Here is a 9,556-nt window from a genome sequence, read left to right as displayed (position 1 = left end):
TATAATAGAGAGGAGGGAAATATAACAACTGAATAAGCAAAATATTAAAGTGTGGTTATGGGTGGAGGCTGATGTTAAATATGGAGTCTTCTCCCTCAGTAGAAAAGAAATCTTTTGAAATGTGAATACAATAGCAATATTGTTAGCATTCACAATACCAGCTGAAGCATCAGTGATACACAAATTTTAACAATGTATTCATATAGCTGGACAATAGAGGCTTTATATAATTAGAAAACACATTTTAAAAATAATTAAATGAAAGTACTTTTCATTTCCTTTTTCCATGCATTCCTAAAGGGTTAGCAGAATGGTGAAAGGCTACATACTGGATCAAACATCAGCATTTCTTGCATATGAAACACTATAGAAATGAAACTATAGCTTTGTTTCATGAGGAAATTCCACTGCCCACAGAGATATAAAGCTATATCCAGAGCAAGAATGATGGAATGCATTGTCAAAGAATTGAACAAATTCCTGCGAGATGAGACTCATGGCCAATTAGAAAAGGCGCATTTTGCAATTAAAACGGGGCATCTCAATTTATAACCTGAAATAGTTTGGAACTGTAACATAGAAGGCACAGAGCAGCTGTCAGGTAAGAATGGTGTTTCCTTATGAAGGTGCCTCTTAGAATACCAGTTATACTTCCAGTGTTTCCATACTTTTGCCTAGTAGGATATTTTAAAATGATTCTTAATTGCCAATATAAATCAGAAAAATTCATAACAGTACAGACAACCCTGGGTTAGTTTAACATGTACAAAGCAGCAATTATTTGCTCAACAGTTTTTCCAATGCAATTGCATAAGGATTTTTATGAGTTTGTGCTATATAACAATAATGGATTTTGTGAAATGCTAGCTCTACTCTTTCTGAAATGGATTTGCCAGAATGCCTTCTGCGGAACTTTAAAGCCTACAATAAACACCTCCTCTATGCATATGTATATGTCTGAACATTATTTTCCAGGGCTGCTTTGGACAGTAGGAATGTTGGGTTTGTTCAAACTGCACTCTCCGTTGTACAAAAAAGACTTCTTTCTCCCACTTCTGCCATCCCTGAAAATCTGCCAGGAAACCCTCAGACTTCTGGGGACTCAGAGGAATTGCAGGAGAAGGGATGAAGTCTGGAACTGGCTAACTATTAGCTAAAATGCTAATTCCCTCAATCCACTTTTCCTGCTAATCTTGGAATGTGGTGGTAAGAGAATCTAAGGAAGATGCCTTATCAATGATGTTTGCAATTGCACTGAGTATATCCATGTAATCAGAGATATATCAGTGAAAGAATCAGCTAACAGATAACTGTGGATTAGATCCATATTCTTCCCCTGTTCAGTCCATCACTATTTTTCAAGGGACCTATAAATAACATGAAGAAATACAGAATTTAGACAGAATTTTCACTCATCCCAAAGAAGACTGAACTCATGATCTTAAACAAGACCTAATGGGAACTTCCCAGTAAATCAGGAGGAATTTATTCATCTTGTAGAACAGTGGTTCTTAACCTGGGCGATATTGCCCCCAAGGGGGTGATTTCATTTTTCAGGGAGGCAATGAAATGAAAAGGGGTGACGTGGAGGCGAAGGAACGAAAAGGGGGCGATATGGGGGCGATGGAGTGAGAAGTTTTGGGGACACTTTTGAGACTTTTTCGTACAGTGAATCGCTGTATATCTGTTGTACAAAAACATCAGATCACTCGCTATTAGTGGATTGAATTGTGTTTTCAAATATTCCTCCAGCTAGCTTTAGTACAGAACACCGTACATTTGTGAATACGCATTGTTTATCTTCATGCACGTTGCGCAGCAGCCTCTACCCATATAGTGGCACGCCATTGGCCAGAATGGGCAGTGATGGAGGGGGGGAGCGCTTCTTTTGAAACATCGCATGCTGAGTGGCTGTCCCCTGTGATGTCAGCTGTAATGTCAACATAAATGTTGAAACTAGGTTTATTGACGTCCACGTGTGTTTTTCTAGTGTTCCAATGGAGTCAAAAATTTAATTTGCAGATAGTTCCTTTCATTTCGAAGACCTCTCAACATGGCTGAGAAGAGGAAGTATCGCCAATATTCGACGGAATATCTAAAATTGGGATTTATTCCATCTCCTTCCAATGTACAACTTCCGTTTTGTCTTCTTTGTGAGAAAACATTTTCCAATGAAGCCTTCCCAACTGAAAGACCATTTGGTAAGAATTCATTCGGATAAAGCTGACAAACCGGCATCATTTTTCCAATCCTTAAAGGCCAAGTTTGGGGGTTGCAGCACTGTTGGGAAGTTATTTGGAAAATCGTCACTCAATGCTGACAAGAGGCTCATTTGCTCCTATGAAGTATCTTTGTAGATAGGAAAAATGTGGAAAACATCACACACATTCGGAGAAATGCTGATTTTACCAGCAATGACACAGATTGCCACCATGTTGGGGCCCAGTGCAAGCACTATCACACAATCGATTCCTTTGAGCAATGACACCGTATCGGAAAGAATTGATGAAATGGCTGCTGATGTGGAAGAAAGGCTTATTGACACCTTGAAAAATACAGAATTCGTGATGCAGATTGACGAGTCAACGATTCTTGAAAATGAAGCCTTGTTATTGGCTTATATCTGTTTCATCAACGGGAATGAAGAAATCGGGGAAGAACTGTTATTTGTTTGAAATTTAGCCACCAACACAAAAGGTTCTTAGATATTTAAAAAGGTTGAAGAGTTTTTTAATCAGAAAAACATTCCTTTGACAAACATCGTGGCATGTGCAACCGACGGAGCTGCATCCATGGTTGGACGATATTGCAGATTTCAAGCTCATCTAAAATTGGTTGCACCTGGAGTTATGACTGTCCATTGCATCATAGACAGCACCTTGTCTCAAAAAATTTGAGTGGCCATTTGCACAAGTCTCTACATTACGTCATTAATGCTGTGAATAAAATTAAGTCGAATGCCTTGAATAACCAACTTTTTCACAAGCTTTGTGAAGAAAATGAAGAGGAGTTTGAATGTCTCCTTTTGCACACCGAAGTAAGGTGGCTTTCAAAAGGAAAATGTTTGCGGTGATTCCACGAACTTTTTGACACAGTTGTCGAATTTCTTGAATCCATTAAACTTCGACGTCCGGATGTAGCTTATCTCACTGATGTTTTTGACAAGCTGAATGAAGTAAACGTAAAGCTGCAAGGAGATAAAATAATTTATCTTAAGACCAAGGGAGTAATCTGCTCATTTATTTCCAAATTGGACCTCTTTGCAAGCAATATGAGTCACCAGGAGCTGTATCAGTTCCCAAGCCTTGGTAATGAACGTGAACTCCAAGGAGAAGATTTGGACATTTTTTGCTGCCACTTGAAGCAACTAAAAGAAGATATGGAAACCAGATTCTATGATCTGATAAATCTGGAAGTGCCCACTTGGGTGCTAAATCCTTTCACAGCAAACTTTGCACAACTTCATCCCAAACTGCAAGAGCCACTGACAGATCTGAAATACGACTGTGAAGCCCAGTCACTTTTTCAGAGTTACGGCTACGAAGCTTTTTGGGTGAAAATGAGGAACACTTACCCAATATTGTGGGAGGAAGTTAAGTTGCTTCTTTTAGCCTTTCCTTCAATTTACTTAGTGGAGAGGGGCTTCAGCGCCATCCAACAGATCCTTTCTAAGTCAAGGAACATGTTGAAGATCTCTGAGCGGGGTGATTTAAGAATGCAATTAACAAAAATGGTTCCAGACATCAAGAAATTGACATCAGCTCACCAAGCACAAGGCAGCCATTGATGTTCTTTTTTTTTAATTTGCTTTTTGTGTACATACATTTTTTTCGTTAATAATTGTCTGAGCTTTTATCGTTGTATTTGCTTGCATTGGATTTCATGTTCCAGTTTTTGGTTTCAGCTTTGTTTTTGAATTTTTGTTGTGCTCTGTAAATCTATTTGTGTGTCTCTTTATATTGTACTTTTTTAGCATGCACTCCAGTTCGATATTATATTTTCTTTGTGTCTTTTTAATCCTTTTTACAGTATGCGTGACTATATATACTTTCTTCGAATTTTAATTTAGTTTCAGAGTTTTCGTCTTGAAATTCTTAGTTCCTGCATTGCGGTTTGCTCTTATGCCCTTTTTATATATATTTTTTGTGTCTTAAATTTCACTTGTAATTCAATCATTAAATGTTACTGTTTTTCTTTTCAGGCATTTCACTTTCTTGCAATTGAATTTTGTTTTTAGTGGTCATTACATTTAAGTGTCTTGAATAAATAAGATAATAAGGAAATACAAGTATCACGAGGTTTGGGAATAAAGTGATGGGTGGCACCAAAATTTTTCACACAGTTGAGATATGGGAAAAAGACTGGAAATAAATTATTTGCATCGATATGTCCTGATGACAATTTAAAAAAAAACAAAAAAAGTGTTTTCATAAATTGAAGAATTATTTCCTATGTTGTGATTGAGAGGTTATGTTGGGGGAGGGGCAATGACAACTTCCTCATTGGCTCAAAGGGGCGATTCGTTCAAAAAGGTTAAGAATCACTGTTGTAGAGCATTTCATCTTGGTGGTAGATGGTGCTGCCCATTATAACCAATGAAGATTGCCTACTGACTCATTGTGATGTGTGGATTCTGCTTTTTTCCCATATGGATCAAGTTCTTTAGACCACTTTTGACAGGTGGCTATGCCCCCAGCTCTATCAACTATCTAAAATTGTCTTCTCCCGTAGGCATAGTAATTGGTGGCAATTGCTTTCCTTATTCACAGGGAGGATGGCCAAATGCTATTATCACACATGGACTGCAAAAAGTTAGATGGCCAGTGACGGCAGCATTCTCCTGTCAAATTAATCCATATTTTATTTTATTTTTTCATATAAGGTTTGTATTTTGTTTCTTTTCAGACATTTTAGTTTCATTTCATTCACTTCTTTCTTTTCATTCCCTATCCATTTCTCCCACACCCAAAACTATGCTTTACACTACCAAATAATTACCTTTCCAGATTTAGAACCTTTCATCACTTTTGTGTCCTTCACGAATTCTTTCAATTTTTCATCACAAGTAATCAAATTAATCATGCGTTCATATTTATATTCATTCCTTTGTCATATGCACACATGAACAGAATAATGCTTAAACAAGCATTTTGAAACAAACTTATTTTTTGAAACAAGCAAACTTTTTTCTAGGAGCTACAAATTATACTGTAGACTCAGTTATTAGTATTAAACAACAGTGTTCAGGGATGTGAGGGGACAGCTGCAACAGTCTCAGTAGCCGATAAAATTCAGTCAGTGGCCATGTCATCAGCCATATTGTTGGGAACTTGCAAACCTATGAGTTGCTAAGGATATGAAGTATTTAAGAAGCTTCCCAAGATTGCCATCAATGAATCCATTTTTTTCCTCTAGGTTATGAAATGAAAGTAATTCTACAAAAAGGTAAGTTACTAATGCATGAAAAGTGATTGTAGAAATTGGGATCTGATTTTGTGAAATTTTATCACTGCAGCAAAGAAAAAGAGAAATAATGAAGCCCTACACCAAAACAACTGGAAAAATCTGGAATTTCTGTTTTGTGCCTGGTCTGTGTGTATGAATGCTGAGCTCAGTGCTAGCAGCTGCCTCATTTCTACCAATTAATCAAGTAAATTGTGAACTGCTTTAACATTTTGATCCTGAAAGCATTTTTAAGATTAACAAATGAAACATCTATTTTATCTTGATATGTAAAGATATCACTTTTAAAATTAATACCTTAAAATTAATGTATTAAAATTAATTTTAAAATCAATACATTAAAATTAATTGAAAAATTCAAATGTGGAAAAAAATAGCAGGAGGAATACAAAATTAGATTTTGGGGGTTTTATTTTCAGCCTCCAAACATCTGTTCATGAGTTTTTGGGACTTCCCATCCAGCTATACCATCTCTCAATCTCTTCTTTCATAAGGGGAGGTGCTTTGCTTTGTCTAATGTTTAAAATTCCTAATGTTGTGACCTCACTACATAGGAAGGATGAATTTAAATTATGGAGGAGCAGACAAATGTAGACAACTGACATTTGGCTTGGCTATAGTGGACAATCACTTAAATATGAGCCAGCAGTGTGCTGCACCTGCCAAAAAAGCCAACACAGTGCTAGGCTGCATTAACAGAGGGATAAATCAAAATCACGTGAAAGGTTAATATCACTTTATAATGCTTTGGTAAGGCCACACTTGGAATACTGCATCCAGTTTTGGTCACCACAATGTAAAAAAGATGTTGAGACTCTAGAAAGAGTAAAGAGAAGAGCAACAAAGATGATCAGGGGACTGGAGGCCATAACATATAAGGAACGGTTGCTGGAATTGGGAATGTCTAGACTCTAGTCTAATGAAGAGAAGGACGAGAGGTGACATGATAGCAGTGTTCCAATATCTCAGGAGTTATTACAAAGAAGAGGGAGTCAAGCTATTCTCCAAAGCACCTGAAGGCAGGACAAGAAGCAACAGATAGAAACTAACCAAAGAGAGAAGCAACCTAGAACTAAGGAGAAATTTCCTGACAGTTAGAACAATTAATCAATGGAACAACCTGTCTCCAGAAGCTGTGAATGCTTCAACACTGGAAGTTTTTAAGAAGAGACTGGATAGCTATTTGTCTGAAATGGGTTTCCTGCCTGAGCAGGGGTTTGGACAGGATGACCTCCAAGTCCCTTCCAACTTTATTATTATTATTATTGTTATTATTATTATTATTGTTGTTGTTGTTAGTATTAGAGCAATCCATACTTCAATTTCAGGAAATTCAGCAAAAAATAAAAAAAATCCACCCCCTGCTGGATTTTTTTTCCAGTTTTGAATATGCAGATTGCATGTAGAAGCAACTTACATATTATTGTTCATCTTCTTATTTCAGTGCCCTTCTGAAACCTTGAGAAATTTTCAGAATTAATTTATGTGGCTGCTTGACAGCTCGTCAGCAGAGCAAGGGAAGAAGAGACAGTGTTCCTGCAGCACCAAAAAACTCCAGGGTCTTCTGAGAGGAATGACCAGATAGCAGACTTGATAAAAAATCTGTTGAATTTCAACTATGACTGCTATCTATTTTGAATACTACTGTGCTTTAGGGTAACTGCACATTTCAGTGCTTCATTTAAAAGTAAAAGAAATTGACAGCAGCTACTATTCAGCTGAAGAGGAACTCAAATCAAGCACCACTTTATAAAAAAAGAACTGTTAGCAACAGAATATTATGAAACACTTGACTTCTGACTATGAAAAATGATACCGTTGGGCAGACAAAAATACACTTACAATATTTTTAAAAGATGTAGTTTTAGTCAGATTTGAATTTTTCAAACAGATGTTCCCTGATAACTGAAGGGCCAGTTTTCTAAAATAGGAATTTTAAATGTGATGTCATGAAACGGACTGAAGTGTGTCTTCAAAGACACATTTTGCACCCTTTTAAGGCCAATTAAGAATATAAGATTCCTTGGTAATTTCCAAGGCAAAATGATCCCCATCAGCAATTTTGCACAACTATTTTACCAATGAATTAATTTGGATATATTAACTTCATATAATCCCAGAAGAATGATTATGGGTTGCGCATAATTTTCTAAAGGAAGATTTGGAATATCTTTCTATCCCCAGAAGTTCCTAGAAAAACCTTAGAAACTTACTACGTAAGACATATGTAGGAAATCATTTTTAAAATTCAAAAATATTAATATATGAATATCTTAATGTTGTGAAGAAATGACTAAAGACTAGAAATGGTTGGAGTCATTCCACAGATATAAGCAGTGCTGAGTTTGAAGGAAATTTTGAGGAATGTTCAAAATTAGGATTCTGGGAACATTATATGTTATGTCATATTTTCATATTTTCCATCTTACTGGGGCAAAAAACTATGGCATTAATTTAGAGTAATGATATTTGGGGGGAGAACCATGAGAGTTACAGAAAAGGAGTTTGGGACAACATGATGCTGTGAGGCCTTTCCCCAAATGTAGAATTTCTTGGGGGAATTTTTTGGGAAAGAAAAAATAATACTTTCTGACAGTAGTTCTTGAGGTTAGCAGCCCAGTGAAAGTAGCTACTGTATAAAAAGCCTAGCTTGAATTTCAGAATTTGTGACAGTCCCTCTGTCTCAATCCAATCCACCTCACAGGACTATTATTAAAGGGGAAAAAAATAGAAGCAACATGTGTGTCTTCTTGAGCTACTAAATGAAAAGTCAAAAATAAATCTAATAAATAAATAATACATGAAACACATCAGTAGTGGACGATCTGAAAAGATAAGAAAAAATGAGTATAAATTACGGGCTTTTGCGGATGATTTGGTTTTGATTTTAGAACAACTGATTAGAGCGGTTGATTGTCTATTAGAACTTATAATACAGTATGGAAAAGTTTCTGGTTTTAAAGTCAATAATCATAAGACTAAGATATTATCTTAGTCTTAGATAATATGTTAGCCAATGACAAGGAAAGTTTGGTTAAAGCCACAGGTTTTCAGATGGTGAAAATGGTTAAATATCTGGGAGTATATTTAACTGCCTCAAATGGAAAATTGTATAAAAATAATTATGAATTACTATGGGCAAAAGTGCAAAAGGATTTAAATGACTGGAAAAAACTGCAATTGTCATTGTTGGGGAGAATTTCAGCTGTAAAAATGAATGTTCTACCAAAGTTTCTTTTCTTGTTTCAGATGATACCTATTTTAAAAAAGATGTAAATTTGGAGGAATGGCAGAAGGGTATCAATAAATTCATTTGGGCTGGGAAAAAACCAAGGGTTAAGTTTAAGATTTTGCAAGATGCCCGAGAAAGAGGAGGACTTAAAGCATCTAACTTGAAATTATATTATGATGCAGCCGCCTTAACTTGGATAAGTGATTGGCTTAATTTAACAAATAAGGATATTCTTGTTCTTGAAGGGTGGAATTTAATGTATGGTTGGCATGCATATTTAATTTTTAATAAGAAAGTGGACCGGGCTTTCAAATCACATATTTTGAGGAGTGCCTTACTTCGAGTTTGGAAAAAGTATTATTATAGGTTAAACTATAAAATACCTATCTGGAGGATTCCTAGACATGCAATTGAGGGGATTTCTAAGGGGATGAATTTTGATAAAATTTCGTATAAAGAATTATTAACTTGGTCAGGTTCGGACTGGCATTTAAAATTTCTAGATGTATTAAGGCAAGAAAATATTCTACAGTCATGGTTTCAATATTTACAAATAGTGGACAGGTGGACTGTAGATAAAAAAGAAGGAATAACACTAGAAGATGGAAATCTGGTTATTCAGATTAAAGTCAGGCCCATATAAAAAGAATTTACAATGTTTTAATAGAATTAGACTCTGAAACAGAATTGGTTAAAGACTGTATGATTAAATGGGCTCAGAATATCCAGGATCCAATCCCATTGGACTTATCGGAGACAATTTGGATTAGAAATGTTAGATTTACACAAGCTCAAAATCTGAGGGAAAATTTTTATAAAATGTTTTACAGATGGCATTTAGATCCTAAAAAATTATCTTGT

At 35.8% G+C, this 9,556-nt stretch overlaps 1 long non-coding RNA gene across 1 annotated transcript in view; it reads left to right on the top strand.

Annotated features, from left to right (window-relative positions):
- Positions 1 to 554: 554 nt before the first annotated feature.
- LOC120308139 overlaps positions 555 to 9,556 on the top strand; it is a 108,054-nt gene continuing 99,052 nt past the window's right edge. Inside the window, exons 1-2 of the long non-coding RNA XR_005556759.1 lie at positions 555 to 601; positions 5,416 to 5,445. This is a non-coding gene — a long non-coding RNA (uncharacterized LOC120308139). The remainder of the gene's footprint in view (positions 602 to 5,415; positions 5,446 to 9,556) is intronic.

This window comes from Crotalus tigris, unplaced genomic scaffold, assembly GCF_016545835.1.
Source record: "Crotalus tigris isolate CLP2741 ecotype Arizona unplaced genomic scaffold, ASM1654583v1 scf7180000017871.4482833, whole genome shotgun sequence".
NCBI classification, from domain to species: Eukaryota; Metazoa; Chordata; class Lepidosauria; order Squamata; family Viperidae; genus Crotalus; species Crotalus tigris.
This window is presented reverse-complemented; position numbering and strand designations above follow the sequence as displayed.